This window comes from Thermobia domestica, chromosome 12 (genome assembly GCF_964235325.1).
Source record: "Thermobia domestica chromosome 12, izTheDome1.hap1.1, whole genome shotgun sequence".
Taxonomy (NCBI): Eukaryota; Metazoa; Arthropoda; class Insecta; order Zygentoma; family Lepismatidae; genus Thermobia; species Thermobia domestica.
In genome coordinates, this window is record NC_137465.1 from 42021507 (window position 1) to 42041596 (window position 20090).

Below are 20090 nucleotides of genomic sequence, written 5' to 3' on the forward strand. Positions count from 1 at the left end.
ATTCTTGCAACTTTCTTCCACGTTTCAGCCATTCTACATTTACATAACACTTCTTGTTGTACTCCTAAATTTTACATTAAAAGGGGCAGCAAAATTACAAGAAATTAAAAACTGGATTTGGGATAGTATTGCAGTGTTCCCTCCTATGTGGTTTTTCCCAATAGATCTTGTGGAATTGGGATATACTTTAGTGGGGAAATATTTACTAATTTACATCATTTGCGTATGCGTTAGTGGAATGTCTCAATACAGCTAGTGGGAAAGCTAGATTTCTTTACAACATACAATACAGAAAACATACAAATTTAGTGCTTTCTTACCAGCGCTTGGTTGTTTCTTTTGTAATAAATTGGCAATAGTGTAAAACTTGGGTGAAAAAGTTTGACCCAATTCTTACAAAGAACAATGACAAATTTCCTGCAAAGAAGAATGATGTTATATAGATAGTTGTTTTTCTGCTATATATCTCCAGATTTTGTTTTAAGTTTCATGCACCAGCAGTAAAATAAGAAGCAACATTTTTCAGTGGGGTACATACCTTTACGACATTTGTAGTATTCAATTTTCACGGGATCCAAATTCACTTCTAGCTTAAGTTCATCGTCAGGACAGTGACTACTGTTGCCAGCACAGTAGTTTAAATTTCCGTTGTTCCACTTCAAGCTGGTACACAAACAAATAAAACAGATACTGGCGTTTGTTTTTTGTTAAATCACCAATGTTGCTTGATGACACGTAATAAAGGTCTGCTATCTACAGGGTGCGAATTAAAGGGCATTTTACAAGGGAGATAAAAGTGTACGTCCCAGAAAATTTACATGGGGAAATTGAAGACACTTTGCGATACACCCAGTTTCATAGAGGGAGATTTCACCCTATTCCCGTGGTAGTTCGGGCATTTAATATCCGTTGTTAACACGAATACAAATTGACAATATGTGCCCTATAGGTTCATATTAAGAACTGTTTTCGGAGAAAACATTTACTCAAGCTTGCCACTGCATTTTCAGCGCGTAAGCCTACCTATTTCTGCACGGCTGGTTCAAATTTTAAAATGGCTGTAGCGTGAAATATAAATGTTGGGCGATACCTTAAAGACCTGAGGTGATAGAGCAAAACGGTTTTCAAATTTGAATTCCGTATGACAAATTGCATTAGAAAAAGTAAATATCATGTCAGATATCCACAGCTCGTTTTTCAGTGTTATTGATTTGACAATTCGCAAAATTTAAGGATCAAGGAATGAACCTCTCCCAAACTTTAAGATAGTTGCACAAATATACCTATGTCTTATGGAAGTAAATAAACTCCATACTCATTCATATAATCTTATAAGCTAATAAAGCCGTATCAAAGAAGATAAAATAGTCAATAACTTTCGAAATTTGAATATTTGACCATTTTTATATCCATAAAAAGGAACAAGATAGACCATCAAAATTTACAATGGGTCTTAGAAAACGTTCACCGAATTTTGTTATTTGGTAATTTCCAAATTTAAGGAATGATCCTATGTACCCCAACAAATTTTAGAAAGGGAACATCAAAGTATTCATATCCCATAAAGGAAATAAATCCCTGTACACATCCATATAACATGTTAAATTCTTATCAAAGGGAATAAATTCGGTCAATAGCCGAACACGGGCCGTACTACTTTTTGCTAATTTTTACCCATGAAAGGGAACGAGATGGACTACCCAAATTTATAGTGCTGTATGTTAAGATCCTATACTACTATACTAAATACTTAAATTTGTCAATTTCCAAAATTGAAGACCTGAATTGCATAACATTCCAAGTCTAGTCTGTTTCTTCGTATATATATATATATATATATATATATATATATATGTGTGTTGGGCAAATTTCAATTGAATTAACAATTAACAATTAATCTGTAAATTTAATTGTTAATTGCAATTAACAATTGAAATAAGTAATGGTTAATTGTTAATTGCAGTTGGCCATTGAAAAAGGAGAATCAATTGCAATTGATCAATTGATTGAAAGTAATTGCAGTGGAAAGTAATTGCAATTGAATTCTGTAATTCAATTGCAATTGAAATTAATTGGCAATTGATTCAATTGCAATTGATTTCCACAGCAATTACTTTCAATTGATTGATCAATTGCAATTGATTTTCACTGATTAATTTTCAACACTGTAGTTCAGAGAGGGCGTGGGGCAATGAAAACTTTAACCACGACCAATTGACTCACCACCAGTCGTGACCCACGACCCACCGTGACCCATTCTGACCCACCACCCATCATAAACCACTCTTACCCACTGTGACCCACAGACCCACCAAAACCCATTGTCATCAACTCTGACCCATGATTCACGCCCTATTCTCTACTGACTAAAGAGTTTAAACTTGTAATAAAACAAGCCTATAAAATTTTCACTCATCGGAGTTTGAATTTCTACGATCAATCGCTCAAGCACCGCACTAATACAATAACGGCGGATCTGACATTTCTAATATAAATAAAATAGAGTTTGTTCGTGTGTCTGTCTGTCTATCTTTGTGCGGCCTGTGGACGAGACGAGTGGACCGAAACTTTTCAAAATTTGGTCACGGGTAGCTTGGTCTAGGCCCCAGACCAAAACGAAGAGTTTTTTTTAATTCCTTACTAGGTGGTCTCCAGGGGACGTTTACCGGGACCGGCCTGGAGACCAGAAAAGTCGACCGAGAGTTACCAAATTTTGGTCAAAGATACCTTGGTCCAGGTCCCACACCAAGGCAAAGCGTTTTCAACAAAATTCGAACCAGGGGGTCTCAGGGAGGCCTTTACCGGGACATGTAAAAGTAGAACGATATCAGTGTCGATTTCATAGTTTTCGCGGTCGCTGAGATCAATGGTGAACCTCCGATCGCATTAACTTCCAAATTCACCGTATTCGGCTGCGGGCCGTGGGTCAACGGGAAGGGGATACCGAAACGTAAAAGTAATCCAAAATGACCGATATTAGTGTCAAATCCATGGTTTTCGCGGTTGCTCATATCAATGGCGACACTACCATTAGCGATGACTTTCAAATTCATCCACCGTTGTATGCGGGCCTTGGGTCACCAGAGGGGGGAATTCCGAGACATGTAAAAATAATCGAAAATGACCGATATTAATGTCAAATCCATAGTTTTCGGGATAGCTGAGCTCAATGGTGAAACTCAAGACCGCGTTTACTTTCATATTTAGCACCCATCAGCAAAGAAAGGGGGCATTATAAAGGGGATCACGAGACATGTAAAAATAATCCACAATGGCCGATGTCAAATCCGTAGTTTTCGCGGTGGCTGAGATCAATGATGATACTTTCATTAGCGATGATTTTCAAATTTAGCCACCATTGTATGCGGGCCGGGAGTCACCGGGGGTGGGGAATTGCGAGACATGTAAAAATAATGGAAAGTGACCGATATTAGTGTCAAATCCATAGTTTTCGCTGTCGCTGAGATGAATGGTGATACTTCCACAGGCATTGACTTCCAAATACAGTCACCATCGGCTGTGGGCCAGAGGCATTGTTTTTTTCAAAATTGGAACCAGAGGATTATAGGGACTTTTACCGGCATATGTAAAAAGTAGTAGAAAATGGCAGATGTTAGTATCACATTCATAGTTTTCGCGGTATTAGTTGGGGGTTGGTGGGGGCCAGAGGAGATTTTTTCACAATATGAACCAAGGGGGTCTGAGGGGTGGTTCACCGGGACATGTAGAAGTAGTAGAATTTGTTTCGAATCCATATTTATTGGGGTTGCTCAGACGTATAGTGACACCCCCGATAGTGTATACGTTGAAATTCAGCCCCCATCGGCCTTCCCAATGAAAACACATGTACGGAAACGGTTGTTGGATATATATTCACACAAAATATATCCAATTTTAGAAATGTTTTTTAATTGTTCTCCCGTTGTTCAGTTCGTTTACATTGATATTTTATCTGATCCATGCGAAGAACGGGCATAACAGCTAGTACGAAATGGTAAAGTGTTTGTTATGGAACAAATTACAATGAATTCAATTATATAGATAATAATTATAATTAATAATTATTTCCTTGTTCAATTATAGATACTTTTCAGTAGAAAACTGAATAAAATTTAAAAGTCCAAAATCAACGTAAAGTAGACCAACGTAAAAGAAAAATGTATAAAATTTTCCATATAATTAAGCTTACAAACTTAAATGGAAATTTAGCTTAATTACATGGAAATTTTTTGCGTCGTTTTGTGCGCCTATTTCCTCGTTTTCTGCGTCACCGGAAATGGGTCAATGTTATCCTACAAATATGGCGGAACAAGTTAATGCTGTTCCGTCAGGAACGATTTCGAGGTCGTTTCCTTCACATCATCTTGTGCGTGTTTTCTACCGTTTTGTAAGCCTATTTCCACGTTTTGTGAATCAATGGTAGTGGGTCAAAATGGGCATTCAAAGTGGGAAGAAAAATGATCCACTCTCCCACCAGTATCGAATTTCAAGGTCGCTTTTTCGCATTGTTTAGTGCATGTTTTTACCGTTTCTGCGCATATTTTCACGTTTTTTAGGCCAACAAAAGTGGGTCAATGCGGGAGACTCGGGTTCGATTCCCGGCGGGAGCTCATGTGGTTCGGATTCCACGTTAATCAGTAGGTCCACGTCTCATATAGCCTCGCTGCTGAACGGGACGTAAAACTCAAAATCAATCAATCAATCAAAAGTGGGTCAAAGACGACCTACCAATATGGCAGAAAAAGACATATCCATTCCACTTTCAAGGTCCATTTTGACCCTCTCCCACTGATGCACAAAGCGTCACAAATCATGCATAAAAAATGTGAAGAAAACGACCTCGACATTCGATGGTGACGGAACAGCATTATGTTATTCCGCTATACTTGTAGGCCCTTTCGACCCATTTTTGTTGTCGCACTAAAGTGGAAATAGGAGCACAAAACAGTACAAAGCAAGCACTATACGATGCAAAAGAAACGACCTCCAAATTCAATAGTGGCGGAACAATGGCTCTATTTCCTCACACATTGATGGACCATTTTGACGCATTTCTGGTGATGCTCAAAACGTGGAAGTAGGCGAACAGAATGGTACAAAATACACACTAAACGATGCGAAAGAACCAACCCCGAAATTCGATAGTGGCGGAACAGTGAGCCATTTAACTCCCACTTTAAAGCCCCGTTTAACTCACCTCAGGTGATGCACAAGACGAAAAATAGGCGCAGAAAACTTAAAAAAAGGGCACTAAACGATGCGAAAGAAACGACCTAGAAATTCGATAGTGTCGGAACAATGGGTCATTTTGGTCACACTTTGGAGGCCCATTTTGACACACTTCTGGTGACTCGCAAAACGTGGAAATAAGGGCACGAAACGGCACGAAACATTCACTAGTCGTTGCGAAAGGAAGGACCACGAATTTTGGTAGTGGCGGAGCACTGGGTCATTTTCGTCCCACACTCGAGGCCCATTTTGACCGTCTTCCAGTGACGCACAAAACGTCGAAATACGCGCACAAAAGGGTAGGCGATGTGAAATTAACGACCTCGAAATTCGATAGTGGAGGAACAGTGGGTCATTTTCGTCCCATCTTGGAAGTCCATTTTGACCCACTTCTGGTGACGCACTAAACGTGGAAATGGGGGCACGAAACAGCACGAAAATTCAGTAGTCGATGCAAAAGGAAGGACCTCGAAATTCGGTAGTGACGGAGAAGTGGGTCATTTTCGTCCCACCTTCGAGGCCATTTTGACCGTCTTCCAGTAACGCACAAAACGTCGAAATAGGCGCACAAAAGGGTACGCGGTGCGAAATTAACGACCTCGAAATTCGATAGTAGCGGAACTCTTGGTCATTTTCGTCCCATCTTGGAAGCCCATTTTGACCCACTTCCGGTGACGCACAAAACGTGAAAATAAGTGCACGAAACGGCACGACACATTCACTAGTCGATGCGTAAGGAAGAACCTCAAAGTTCGGTAGTGGCAGAGCAGTGGGTCAATTTCGTCCCACCTTTGAGGCCCATTTTGACCGTCTTCAAGTGACGCACAAAACGTCGAAATAGACGCACAAAAGGGTACGCGATGTGAAATTAATGACCTCGAGATTTAATAGTGGCGGAACTCTTGGTCATTTTCGTCCCACCTTGGGGACTCATTTTAACCCACTTCCCATGACGCATAAGACGGAAGTAGACGCACAAAACGGCACAAAACGATGTGAAGGAAACGAACTCGAAATTCATTGGTGGCGGAAGAGCAATAATTTGTTCCGCCATATTTGTAGGCCCATTTTGACCCACTTCCGGTGATGCACAAAATGTCGGAATAGGCGCACAAAGCGACACAAAACACGCACAAAAGATGCAAAACAAAGTACCTCGAAATTCGTTGGTAGTGGAACAAGTTAATGACGCCGTGAGCACCAATATAAGTATATACTGTAGTTCTTACCAGGGGGCACGGTGGGTCAGTGGTAGAGCGTTCACCTCCGGTGCTTGAGGTCCCTGGTTCGATCCCAGCTCGAGCAGTTTGGACTTTGTGGTGGACAAACACCGTGCTCGTGGATTTTCTCGGGGTTCTCCCGTTTCCTCCCACTTTCTTCATTTCATTCATTTCCCATCATCACCGTCTCCTTTAGCCTAACCGACATAAGCGTGGGACGTAAAACTAAAGATTTCATATCATTTTTTGTAGTTCTTACCAACAAGGCTGAGAACTGCACGGTCCAATTTTTTAGCCAAAGTAGAAGCCCAACTGGAATAGTGATGATGTCAACCGGCCCGGCTCGGTTCAACTGAGCGTACAGCTTGAGCTGGCTTGGTTGGGATTACCCATCAACTGGGTTCAATTGAGCCAATGGCTTGAACCGGCTCGGTAAAGACGAGTTATCGACTCAGCTCAATTGGCGCCAATGGCTGGAACCAGCTCCCTTGAAACGAGTCCATAGGCTGGGTTCGAGTTAGCTTAACTAAGCCAATGGCCCGAACCGGCTCGGTTGGGGTAAGCAATCAGCTCGGTTCGGTTGGGCTCGTGTGAGCCTTCGGCTCGAGCTGGCTCGGTTGGATGAACTGTTGGCTCGGCTCACTTCTCGGTTCGGCTCGATAAGTGAATGAGCTGTGACCGAGCCGCTTGAGTCGTTGACAACCCTAAACCCGGGTCGAGCAGTTTTAAACATGTTTGGCTGGAGTCCCATAACTTCTAAAAATTTTTGGCTCGAGCCCGAATACTTGCTCCTCCTGAACTCAAACCAAGAACCTCGTGACCGATGTCTTTGCCTCCTGAAGATTTCTTGACTACCGAGATCGACAGTTAACTAATTTTTAGTATTCCGATACAAACCGCCTATATTCCATGTTTATACATGTACACGGTGTTATAATAATAATTAGTTATAGTAGTAGTAGTAGTATCATTGATAATTATATTGTCTATGTAGGATACTTGAAGATAGTAGTACTTGGAACTACACAAAGGATTTAGCTCGAATTGGCTCGACTCGACTGGAAACTCGATCCGAATTCGAGTCGAGTTGGGGGAAATTTTTCGAGCCGAGATCTCGAGTCGAACTCAAAGATGTCTGCTTCGAGTCGAGTCGAGTTTTAAAGAAAACTCGCTCGAACTCGCTCGTGCTCATTCCTATTGTATGCATGACGGGCATATAGAGTTCTTTCGAGGGGGATAGAACCATAAACATAATATATTTAAAAAATACTTAGTTTGACGGCTTTCTTCCCAGGGGGGAAAGGGATGGTAGGTATCCAGCATTTCTTATAAGTACCTTATTTGAAATATGTAAAACAGTAACAAGTGGACAATACAATATACACACATCTTCTTATCTTCAGTTTTAATTGCTGATTTCAATTGCAATTAACAATTACAATTAACAATTACAAGTTTCAATTGTCAATTGCAATTAACAATTGAATGTTTCAATTGCACCCTTTGCAATTGACAATTAACAATTAAAAGTTTCAATTGCCTGGTGACCAATTAACAATTAACAATTGACGAAAATTTAATTGCAAATTTTACGATTGAATTCAATTGCAATTGAAATTAATTGTCAATTACAAATTGAAATCAATTGCAATTGATTTCAATTGATTTTGCCCAACACTGATATATATATATATATATATATATATATATATATATATATATATATATATATATATATATATATATATATATATATTCTTTTAGTGTTAGTGTCTATGTTTTAAGGGCTATTCACTTGGATAATACGTAAATCCAAATCGAAACAATTTCTTTAAAAACATACAAAAACATTTCAGCTAAACAGAATAGCATGCCAAGTAGACCTATAATCTTCTTGTATTTCTTCTAAAATCACAAAAATACTCTGATGGGCTTGGGATATTCTGCAATTCAGGTCTTAAATTTAAGGAATGGGCCAATGTATTCCTGCCAAATTTTAAGAGGGAAGACTTATAAAAGAAAATGGATCCCTGAACGCATCCATATAACCATAGAAAATAAAGCCCTCCTCAAAGGGAAATAAACTGGGACAATAACCGACCACGTGGTAGTACTAATTTTTGGCAATGTTTTATCCATAAAAGGGAACGGGATAAACCATCCACATTTATAGTGATACATATTAGGGTCCTATACTACTATACCAAATATCTAAATTTAGCAATTTCCAGAATTAAAGGAGTGGGAAAATGTACCCTTCCAAATTTAAAAAGGGGTGCATCAATATATCCAAGTCTTATAAAAGGGAATAGACACACTCATATAATCATATAAGGTTATAAAACCTCATCAAAAGGGAATAAATAAGGCCAATAATCGAACACGAAGTCGTACTAAAATTTGGCAACTTTTTACACATGAAAGGGAACGAGATGGACCCCTAAAACTTATAGAAATATATACTATGAACCCATACTACCACACCAAATTTTTAGATTTGGCAATTTTAAAATTTAAGGGGAATGGTCCTACGTACCCCGACCAAAATTAAGGAGTGGGCCAAGGTACTCCTGCCAAAATATAAAGGGGTAGTCCTAGGTCATTGACCTGGGAGTCAAGGAACAGCAATCAAGGGGCCCAAAAATTTATCTCACCTGCCTGCCTTACTATGCGCTAATGCTGATTTCTCTGGTTAATATAATTATATATATATATATATATATATATATATATATATATATATATATATATATATATATATATATATATATATATGAGAGAACTTCTTGCTCTCTCTGTGTGGTTTACTGAGAATTCGAACAGCAAACTGTGACGTCTCAGAGTATTCAGTTGGAAAGGGCTAGTATATGAGAGAGCAGTGTTTAGTTATAGGTAGAGAAATGAAAATCTACTTACTACAGATCTACTTACTTATTTTCTCAAAATTATGTTTTCTACTACTTTTATTCTGATTGGATATAGTCTATCTGTCGTCTGAACAAAAGCACCTGCGGTGTCTGCTGCCTTCATCCGATATTTTGATATAAAAAAAGGAAATATATATATATCATGGGGTAAACAGTGAACAAAATAGTGTTGACAACAATATTTGAATTCTTCTTCCAGAACAAATATGAACAGTAGTCGCTTTGACACAATGTGAACTTTGAATATACCCTTGCTTTCTGAACCTTTTTCCCTTCTGGTGTTGAGCAATACTTCTCGTAACCGCAAAAATTTCTTTACTGAAAGCGCGGTTTCAAAAAATAAAAAAAAAAAAAATCCACAGTAGATAGCTGCAGCGGATGTATTCACTACCACATGCAATCTATTTTTCTTTTTTCTGTGATAACTTTTTCCCCTTTTCTCTGTTACCCTGAGCATGTGCGTAGTACTTCTGTATGGGAACACTTTTCGTCTGTTACTGATGGTAATTGGAAAAAGTACTTTTTTTTTTCATTTCTGGGTATTCAGCAGCCGGTCTCTATGTAACCTATCTCTTTCAAACGGTACTTTTATTTTTTTATTTTTCGGTTCCATCAGGGACGACTTATTCTTGGCTACTGTATTTATGTAGATTGGTTCTGGGTAGGGTGGAGTGGAGACCGTTCACATGGGGGTTTCCTCTGATCCTTTGTAGAGACTTTGCGAACTCTCTTTTCAGATCGCGGTTTTCCAATTTAGAACGTGAACGTTGTCCATGAACGTGACGTAATAGTTTCGATGGCTGTTTAAAAAGCCACCCATCCCCCGTATAAATCGATTCTGCTGTTATCTTGCGGGTTTCACCACCAAGTGTTTTTTTCCCCTTAATGTTTTCTTTTCCTTGCTATTTCATCTTATTTTTTTAAACATCTTTTTTTCCCTTTTTTCTGCCTTCGTTTCTTGAACCTTATTTCCTGTTTCCCACTTCTCCATTCATTTGTACGGTGTTATCTTGTCTTCGAACTTGGAGTTCGATTCTTTGCGCGTGTCTCGTGGGTTTTCTATCTCTGTTTCTTTTGGTGGCAGCATCGAAATGTTTTCGTACGCTATATAACTGTGTCCCTCTGGTATTTTGCAGAACCAATGATTGTGAAAAATTGATGCGGCAGTGCGTCTAGTTGGAAAACGCAAAGTATACAGGAAAGGAAATTCAATGAAACGAGAAAAAGTAATTTTATTGTTTGTATTAAGCCAAATATTACTATTACTACTACTACTACTACTACTACTACTACTACTACTACTACTAATACTACTACTAATAATAATAATAATATTAATAATAATAATAAACAAAAAATCATGTGAGCCAAAATATAAATTAACTTTAATGAAAATTAAGCTTTTTATAAAAATTATATATAGCCCTACACGGTTATAACTTGCACATTAAAAGAGACAGCTGATTAATGAAAGTGAACGCTAATGATGTTCATTCGATGTCCTTTAGACAAGGAGCTCCCTCGTGGCTAAGCGGTTAGTGTACACGCCTTTGGCGGGGAATACCCGGGTTCAATTTCCGGTGGGAGCTCATGTGGTTCGAATTTCACGTTAATCAGTAGGTCCACGTCTCATATAGCCTCGCTGCTGAAAGGGACACTAAACTAAAATCAACTTCACTCCTTTAGACAAGATTTTAGTACATAAATTGAGGGAAATTTGGATTTAGGCAATTTCCTTCTAGTAATTTTATTGTTCTATTATAGTTTGTTAAATAACATTTTTGTATTATTGTACTGTTGTTTATAATTAGGCGATTCTCTCTATCCGTAGATATTGTATAGGTCTATATACAGGGTGGTGCAAGAAATGATTCACCCTTTTTTAAAAACCGTTTAGGTGGACCACAAACCAAGTTTTGCACGTAAACAGAAGCATCAGTACAGTTTCGGGCCATAATTGAGTAACCGAAGGAATCCTAACTCACGATGTAGTCGCTAGAGAGCTAATGTTGCAAAGATGGCTGACAAGAAGAACTTACAATGGAGCAGTCATAATCAATTCTACTGTTCTCTTTCATGAAAAGAAAAATAACTTCGTAACTCAAAGACGTTCTCGAGAATAGTTTCATATGCGGTGCCCTCACGAAACCATCCACATACTGTATGAAGAATTTCTGCACGAAGCGCCCTCGACAGAAGCCTGTATATTAGAGGTCTGCACGGGCTCGGGGCGAGCCCGCGGGCCGTACATTTTAAAATATACAATCATATTTCTGGGGCCTTTTTGGGCCTAACTATGTAAATATACTGTACAACGATATATATTGCTACCGTTTTTTCCGGAGAACTTTTAAAACACAACTTCAAAATTAAACCTTTAATTGCTTTATATAAAAATGCAATTTTGCGTTCAATATTAAGTTTCTCTAATTCGGGCTTATTTTGGGCTCATTTGATTATCACACGAGCTCGTACCGGGCTCGGGCGTAAAAGCTAAAATATATTACGGACTCGGATCGGGCCTCAGATTATAAATTCACTGGCCGGGCAGGGCCCAGGCTAAAAATTCCGGCTCTTGCAGATCTCTACTAGAATCTCTAAGGAGTCCCATGAGATCGGATTCAAAGGAAGCAATGTGGCTGAGAATCCAGACGCTCTCTTCAATGGGTTCTTTTTGAAAACTAACATATATATACTTACCGTTTAGCAAGAACTCATACGTGACCACAACCAGCAGATGTGCAGATGCTCTTCTGGTTCATTCTTTGGGAAGAGGGTAAGCGACAAATTCTTAACAATGTTCAGTTTTATATTGAACTGCACTTTAACTTGGATAATATGATTAATAAACAAAATGTGCGCTATTGGACTAATGAGAAACAACATCATACTCCGAGGATTACAGTGTGCGTTGTAGTTTCCAGCAAATGAACTGATTGGATCTTTCACCTTCAAGGAAACGGTATATAGCGAGCAGTACTTGAGCATACTATGCAATAACTTTGTTCTACATTACCTTGCTACTTCTTTCCAAATTAACAAGGAATGGTTTATGCAGTTGTGGATGGTGCAAGACCGTACACTGGAAAATTGTGTTGAAACGGCCGTGGTGGTTCAGTGGTAGGGCGTTCACCTTTGGTGTTTGGGATTCCTGGTTCGATCCTAGTTCGCGCCAAGTGGACTTTGTGGTGGACAAACACTGTGTGCGTGGGTTTGCTCGGGGCTCTCCAGTTTCCTCTCACTTTCTTTATTCCACCATTGCAGTCATTTCTCATCATCACCACCTTCCTTATCCTAGCCGGCATAACGTGGGACGTAAAGCTGAAATATTTCATTTCAAAAATTGTGTTGGATTTCTTACACGAGATTTTCAACATGTGGGTCATTTCAGGTCGGTTAACAGACCAATTTCATGGTAAACAGTTTTCTTCCCTCCACAGATCTCCAAGTGGTGGACATACACACCTCATCCCCATTATAATACTTCATCTGAAAACCTTAGGGGTAAAATGATGGTCAGTCTTTTATAGAACTCTGAGGGCAATCTTACGGTGGACTTTCTAGCAAACTGCCACGGTTACCGGAGTATATTATTGTGAATTATTAAAGAATTTGATTGAAAAAGAGTGTAGTGCGCGTGGGAAGCTGTTTGAAGTCATTCTGATGCACCAAGGCAATAAAAAACTATAGGTGTGACAGCAAATTGCGAAGAAACCATATGTTGTCTCATCAGATTTACTGCGACACCATCAAGCTTTTTCTCTGTTCCCCAGCTTATTATTATTATTATTATTATTATTATTATTATTATTATTATTATTATTATTATTATTATTATTATTATTATTATTATTATTATTATTATTATTATTATTATTATTGACTAAGTTTCAATAGTGATGGAAGTGCTTGATAGTGATTTCCTAAACACTAGAACTTCGGATTTTTTTCCAGATTTACGAAAATCTTATGAATCAATGTAAAAGAAAAGTCACACTTACACTAAGGAGAAATTACGTTGCGAATATGGATAAGGTTTCATGCCTATATGAGTTTTTATTTTAAGTTAGGTCAAAAAGTTGTCTATCAACTCCGTGTGATGCAGTTTCCTCCCACTTTCTTCATTCCACCAATTCATTCATTTCTCATCATCACCGTCTCCTTTAGCCTAACCGGCATAATCGTGGGACGTAAAACTTAAAGATTTCATTTCATTTCATTTTTCCGTGTGATGCATATAATAAAAAAACACACAAAAAACTGTACGACAAGAGAAGAAGAAAAGTTAAAAAAAATAAAATCACTCAGTGGAATTCAAATTAGGTTCAAAAGTATTGAATCACCACGTAAGTAAACTACTCAATATGTATGGTTATCGAAATCATTGTAGGGCACTCCTTCAGTTATATTGGTAGAGAACCAATTCTTAACAACCTTTCGTGTAGTGTATTCTTTAACTACAACAGTATTTTCTGCATTTACTAACGTACTATTTTGTTCTAAAAGTATCGTTATATTAAGTAACAGCAAACTGTGAGCAGTGTTCGCAAGTCTCTATTTTTCCCTATTATTTCCTCTCTTATTATTTTGGAATGCGTTGTTGCCAACCGACAATTTTAAGGAACAGAAAAATTTACACGTGTAATTATATTTTGGAGAAGTGTACGTACATGTATGTGGTGTCTTAACGGTAGTGGCTCCAAAGCATTTTATTATTGGCTTCCATTATACACAGTAGTTACGTCATATAATTTTAGTTTATCTTCGTACCTTAACGTTTGTTGTAAATTCGGATTCGATTTTTCAGCATTGACTAATTTTCAATTCTTTAAGCCACAGTTTTATGTAGTCGTCAAAACAATACGACCTTCACTGTACAACTTAACCATTGATTCTCATTGCCATAGAAAGGAGACTGAGTGTGTCTTAAACCACTTCCGTACGTGGTTAATTCAGCTATTGGTTCTTTGGGAATTTTCTCTTTTTAATATACTTCTAATATATTCCAAGCATATGAAATCTATTGCACCTTTACATACTGGGTGAACATCACCATGAAAGCTCATAATTCTGATCAACAATTCTGGATACATTTTGCAGAATGAAGACTTGTCATAACCATAGTATATTGATCAACATCGAACGTTTTCTCCGATTTCAGATAGCCTGTTCCATAAAATTCATAAGTAGTAAATTCAAGTTATGTTCAGCAATGATGATTTCAGAACACCTTCTGCGGGGAGAGAAGAAGTATATACACGGAAGGTAAAAGTAGTATTTCAAAAATTACTGGTAACCTACGTTCAGTGATCGGAGATACGCTCTAGAAAGGAATTTTGTATCTCCAAGGGGAATTTCAACTGAGCTGCTATCCTGAAATCATCACTAATTTTCAGTACAAACCGATCAGTTTTCATATGACCCTAATATATAAAAATAAAGATGATAGAACATTAGCCTATACTGTGATTTTGATATGAGAACACTAAAACTATGTGATGGCAGATAGAATTTAAAACGAAAAATAAGAAAGGAACATATACTGAGTCTTTTGTAAATATTTATTGTATTTGATGACTTATTAAATGCTGCTACTTTTTATTTCATTTTGTTTATATACTAATCAGATTTTGTTCCACATCTATAAGGTAAAGTTTACTTTCAGATCAGTTTTGGTAATTTCTGGATCTGGTAAAAGAATGGATCACCTTGAGACTTTCAAAAATTTCTCCTCGCCTTAGTTTTCAAGATACAAGATTAAATTTTGAACACGTATTATGAACATAGCAGCGTATTCTTTCTTAAAACTTCAGATCCCTACGTGAACTCAGGCCCAGGCCAGAGGGACGCAAACATTTCGAAAAATCTTGCGGTTTTACTCGAGTTTCCCATTCCTGGTGTACAATAAGGACAAGCGAGTGGTACCATTTGAAAGTATGCTCTATCGTAAAAAAAAAAAAAAAAAAAAAAAAAACGAGGTATCCACGCAAAAAGTAATCCACGCAATGGACAATGACTCACACATTAGTAAATGGCATATCTTTAACTATTAATTGACATAAGAGGTAATAAATAAATTACAGTTACTGCGTGATTGTGTGTTTTTAATATCCTACTATGAACGCTGCCGCACCCTGTATTTAGTTATGAAGAAGAAAATCGCCTGAAGAGATTTTGAGAAAATTTTCTAAAATAATTCACCTCGAAGGTGAACTACCTCTCGTGGATTCATTCGAAAGCAGACACTAAATTCACATAACAGGGTTATTAATAAAATGTGAACGAAATCGCATGAGTTGTATTTGAGATAATCCTTCAGAAAGACTTTATCTCCAAAACTAAGTAACCCATCTCTTCTGAAGGAAAAAAAAAAATTATAGCATAGTATAGGGTTCTTAGTATAATATTGATACATGAAATACCGTATGAACAAAATCGTTATAGCCGTTTTCGAGAAATTATTTTTGACAGTAATGAAAAATTCTGAAAATATCTCACGAGAATTCTATAACAACTTTAAAGTTCGGTTTGTGTACGTTGAGTAGTATGGTCCCTACACGAGTATACATGTATCGAGATCGACAGATGAACATAGGTTCAAAAGTAACCTTTTTGGCTTGAAGGAACCATTAAACGTATAATTCCATTCGAATTTCGAATTTAGTTTTTTTTTCAATCACCCTATTTTTTTCTCTCTTCCCGCAGCTTGAAAGTGAAAATATTACTGACGAAAGTGCAATGGAACTCATACTGTATCCTTCCCAGCCTCCTGATAAGTATTTTTAAATCAACAGTAGCGTAGCGTGGTATTCCGAAATGGGGATGCCAAAGTTAGTCACTTGTCTGATATAATACAATGCAATGCAATACATGTTCAATGTGTATTCTCCTTAACAAGTGAAAAGATTCGCTATGCAGCAAATATTGTTTCGATGACTCATGTTTTATAGCTTTCTTCAAGAAATTACCCAAATCAGAAATAATGTTTGAACACCACTCCGACTCCTTTGCCCCAAACATAATGCAGACGAAACATAACATTTTATTCCCTACAGAACACCCAGAAAGCCAAGAAAACATACCATCATACCACGAAGACTGAAATATTCGCGACTAATTGCTAGTTGTCGTTTTTATGGAAAGCTTTGGGGTAGGTCGTCTCCCTTTCAGAGAGCAACGCTGCTCGTAAGTCAACCGAGATATGGAAGTTCTTAACAAAAGATCAATTAAATTTGTGTCTGGTACTGTTATCGTAGTCATCATTTGCTAAAAGTTAGTAAGGTACTACACCTTGTAGCAGCCGAACACTTTCCACTGATTTATCTCTTAGTTATAAATGCAATTTTCTTCATACTACAGTAAAACAATAAAACAAATATTCGTTTCAAATCACAAAGCAAAAGAAACTTTATACCGCCAATTTTTCTTGACCACCAACGATCAATGTTGCTAATCAAAAGGATAAAACTAGTACAGAACGCAAGGGCATAGTCAGGGAGAGGTGAGCCAATAATTTATCACAAAAATGGATTGTAAAGCCATGTTCATGAAACAACTTGCAGAAGCTTTATTTTTAGCACGGCATAATTTGCAACCATCCCAAACGATCACACAACACAAATAGAAAATTAACAAGCATTATACGGCTGAGTCTGCTCATTAAGGCCCGCAACTAGCCATTAAAGTTTAGGAGAGAGGCACAAATATGCTAGGGGGTCCAATCGTCACAAATCTGGATCTCTTATCAATAACCACTCTTAATAATTGAGGCCAAAACATTTAGGGGGCCAGGCCCTCCTAGTTGCACTCCTGGTGGGGCATACAGAAGCAAATGCGTAGATTACGTTAGACGCCAATACGCAATTGTCTCAGCTCCTTTTCTGCCACTAGCATTGTGACGAGAAAACCCGGCCCCACTTTTGTATGAATATTGTTTTCAGTATAATTCCCTTTATTTCTCTCTCGTGGGCAGCTTCTTTCTCCGCATACCATATTTCAATCTCACTTTCTTTTTTTTTAATGTTACCCCTAGAAATTTGTCATCTTGGGTCCGGACCTCAAGTGCCCGTGCGTGAATATGGGCCTGGTGTATATATCATTTGAAGATACAAAGAGAAAGCACTTAAAGCAACTCTGGGGGCCTATTTCTGTGTATCTACTTCATTGTCAGATATCCGGATACGGAAGAGCCAAAGCAAACTTTGTGAAGGGCGGAGGGTGCTAGCACTCCTGGCCTACCAGATCGGTGACCGTGATTCTAAAGAATGCATTATAGTTATGCTTGTGTATGTGACCCCTCTCTAAAGAGTTTCGCGCTACACCCTGGGACATGATATGTATTTATGTTGTAAATTATTAATTTGCCTCTAATTACGATGCATTTAATTATGATTAAAGCATAACTATTTTTATACTATCACTTACATAAGCGACATGCTTCATAATGGCGTTGAACTAACTATTTATGTTTTTTGTTCTATTTCCTTGACAGCGCTCGTACGTTCTATACAGAAACCATAGCTTAGTTTAAAATATATAGAGTTGGCAGTACTTGAACATACGCCAGCTTATATCTAAAGCAAATGTTGGGTTGCAAGTGATGACGGGGAGTAGAAAAAGAACTAGTTGGGCATGCGCATTCGACAGAAAGCAGACGAAAACCCCGATGCTTGCAGTAGGCCTGGATGCCCAAGAAACATAGCATACGACAAGAGAAAAGACAGAAAATGTGCATCTGAGTGATCGCGCATGCGTAGGTTCCGCTTGCCAAAGTAAAAGCGAGAGAGCGCATCCAGAAGATTGCAGTGGAAATAATTGTAGTAATTATAAGCAAACAATTTATAAATATAATGAAATACGTACTTTTTTCTTATTAACAGGAGATGCCGGGCATACAGGTGTTCCCTTACGCTACGCCGCTGTAAATCAAAGGCCGAAAGTGCTCCAAAATCTAGATGTATTTTGAATGAAGTATGTGACTCTCTTATACTTTCAACCGTCAAGTATGAGTATTCATATGACTCGTTATTCATATGGAGTATTCTGCCTCCTGGCTACGGTTATGTTTGCAGCAAATACGTGCGGTTTCAAAGCTTTCTCGTAAAGGTTCTCAGTTTAAAGAGGTTCTTAGTAGCAGCACAACAAAAAGATGCTTATGAAAAAAACAGAAGATAAAGTTGCACTTTATGCAAACATTTTACTACTGTATTTGCTTTTTGTATCATATATATGTACACACACACACACACACACACAAAAGTTGGTTTCATTTTTTTTCAGCTCTTCTTCTTATTTAATTATTCGTATATAGATATGGCCGCTCTTTATGTTCTGAAAGACCAAGAGAGAATTTTCCTTTTGAAGGTTTCCACATATAGAGAGCTTTGACATCAAGATTTTCAGATCCAAAGATTGTTTGATTTTATGTTACGAGTAAAATGTACTGTACACACAAAGTCACGATAAGCTTTTAAAAGTAACATACACACAGAGACAAAATGCAGAGCATTTTACGTTAGATTGAAAAACAGAAGGTAAAGAGAGAGAATTTAGGGTAGAGTTTTTTTTTTAAAGTAGTATTTCAAATGTTTTATAGAATGACGAGAAAAGGTACTTTGGTTTGTAAACGTTACTCAACTTTTTTTTAAAAAAAATCTTTCTTTTTTTGTAGTCACTCTTGCTACTAAAACACACTTGAAGTGGTTTTATACATAAAAAAAAGCTTACCTGAAAAGAGGCCTATCACAAATTAATTATTTTTTTTCCTTTCATCTTTTTGAAGAAACCGTCGAACGTGCAGAAACTCAATTTATTGCTTTTAAGAAAATGAAATCAAGATTTGAAGTTTTAACAGTGTGTCTCTTCTCTGTAAATTTATTTCCTTTTTTGGCCACACAGCGTTTCAAAAACTGTTATTATGTTTCTACTTTAAAACGAAAGAAAGAAAATAAACAAAATGTTGGAGCTTACTGATCAATCCGAGGAAACTTAGTTCATTTTTGCGACCTGAATAATAATAATAATAATAATAATAATAGAGTTACGTTTTATAGTTGTCAAAATAGGATAGACTTTCAAACTATCCGCGAATCCAATATTGAAACAGATATACACTGAGTGTTCACTGAATTGCGACCTTGTCTGACCAGCAGTCGAGTTGATTACATGACCACCCCGGCTGGTATTATTGCAGGGAAAGAACATTCTCGAGGCTACATGTTGGCAGACAGCACACTGTTATAATGGAAGGTGGACAGGATTTATCCGCATTGCAATAGGGCGTGATTATGAGTATCCGAGCAATAGGTTCGTCAATAACCCAGACAACAATACCTGTCGGATGCGCCCGTTCCTATGTACAGTATGCGGCAAAACAACAGTACTGAAATTCGCGTACGGGTGGCGCTCAGATGCAATGTGGTATGAACTGTGAGTGCCACATGTGTACTCAGTTGTGTGTGGACTAGCGTAGTGTGCAGTTGGTGCGAAGATAATGTTGCTCACAACAGAGGAGAAGGTATTTACTGTCGAGCAATATTTTCGCTCATACGGCGTGGGGTAGCGTCTCGCTGCAGGAGATTAGCGTTGACGTCTACTGTATTGCTCTGGAGTGTTAGCTATGGCATATGAAGATGAAGATTTCATCAATAACATATGGTTCAGTGATGAAAAGCCATATGTACTTTGATCGTCACATCAATCGACAGTTCATTAT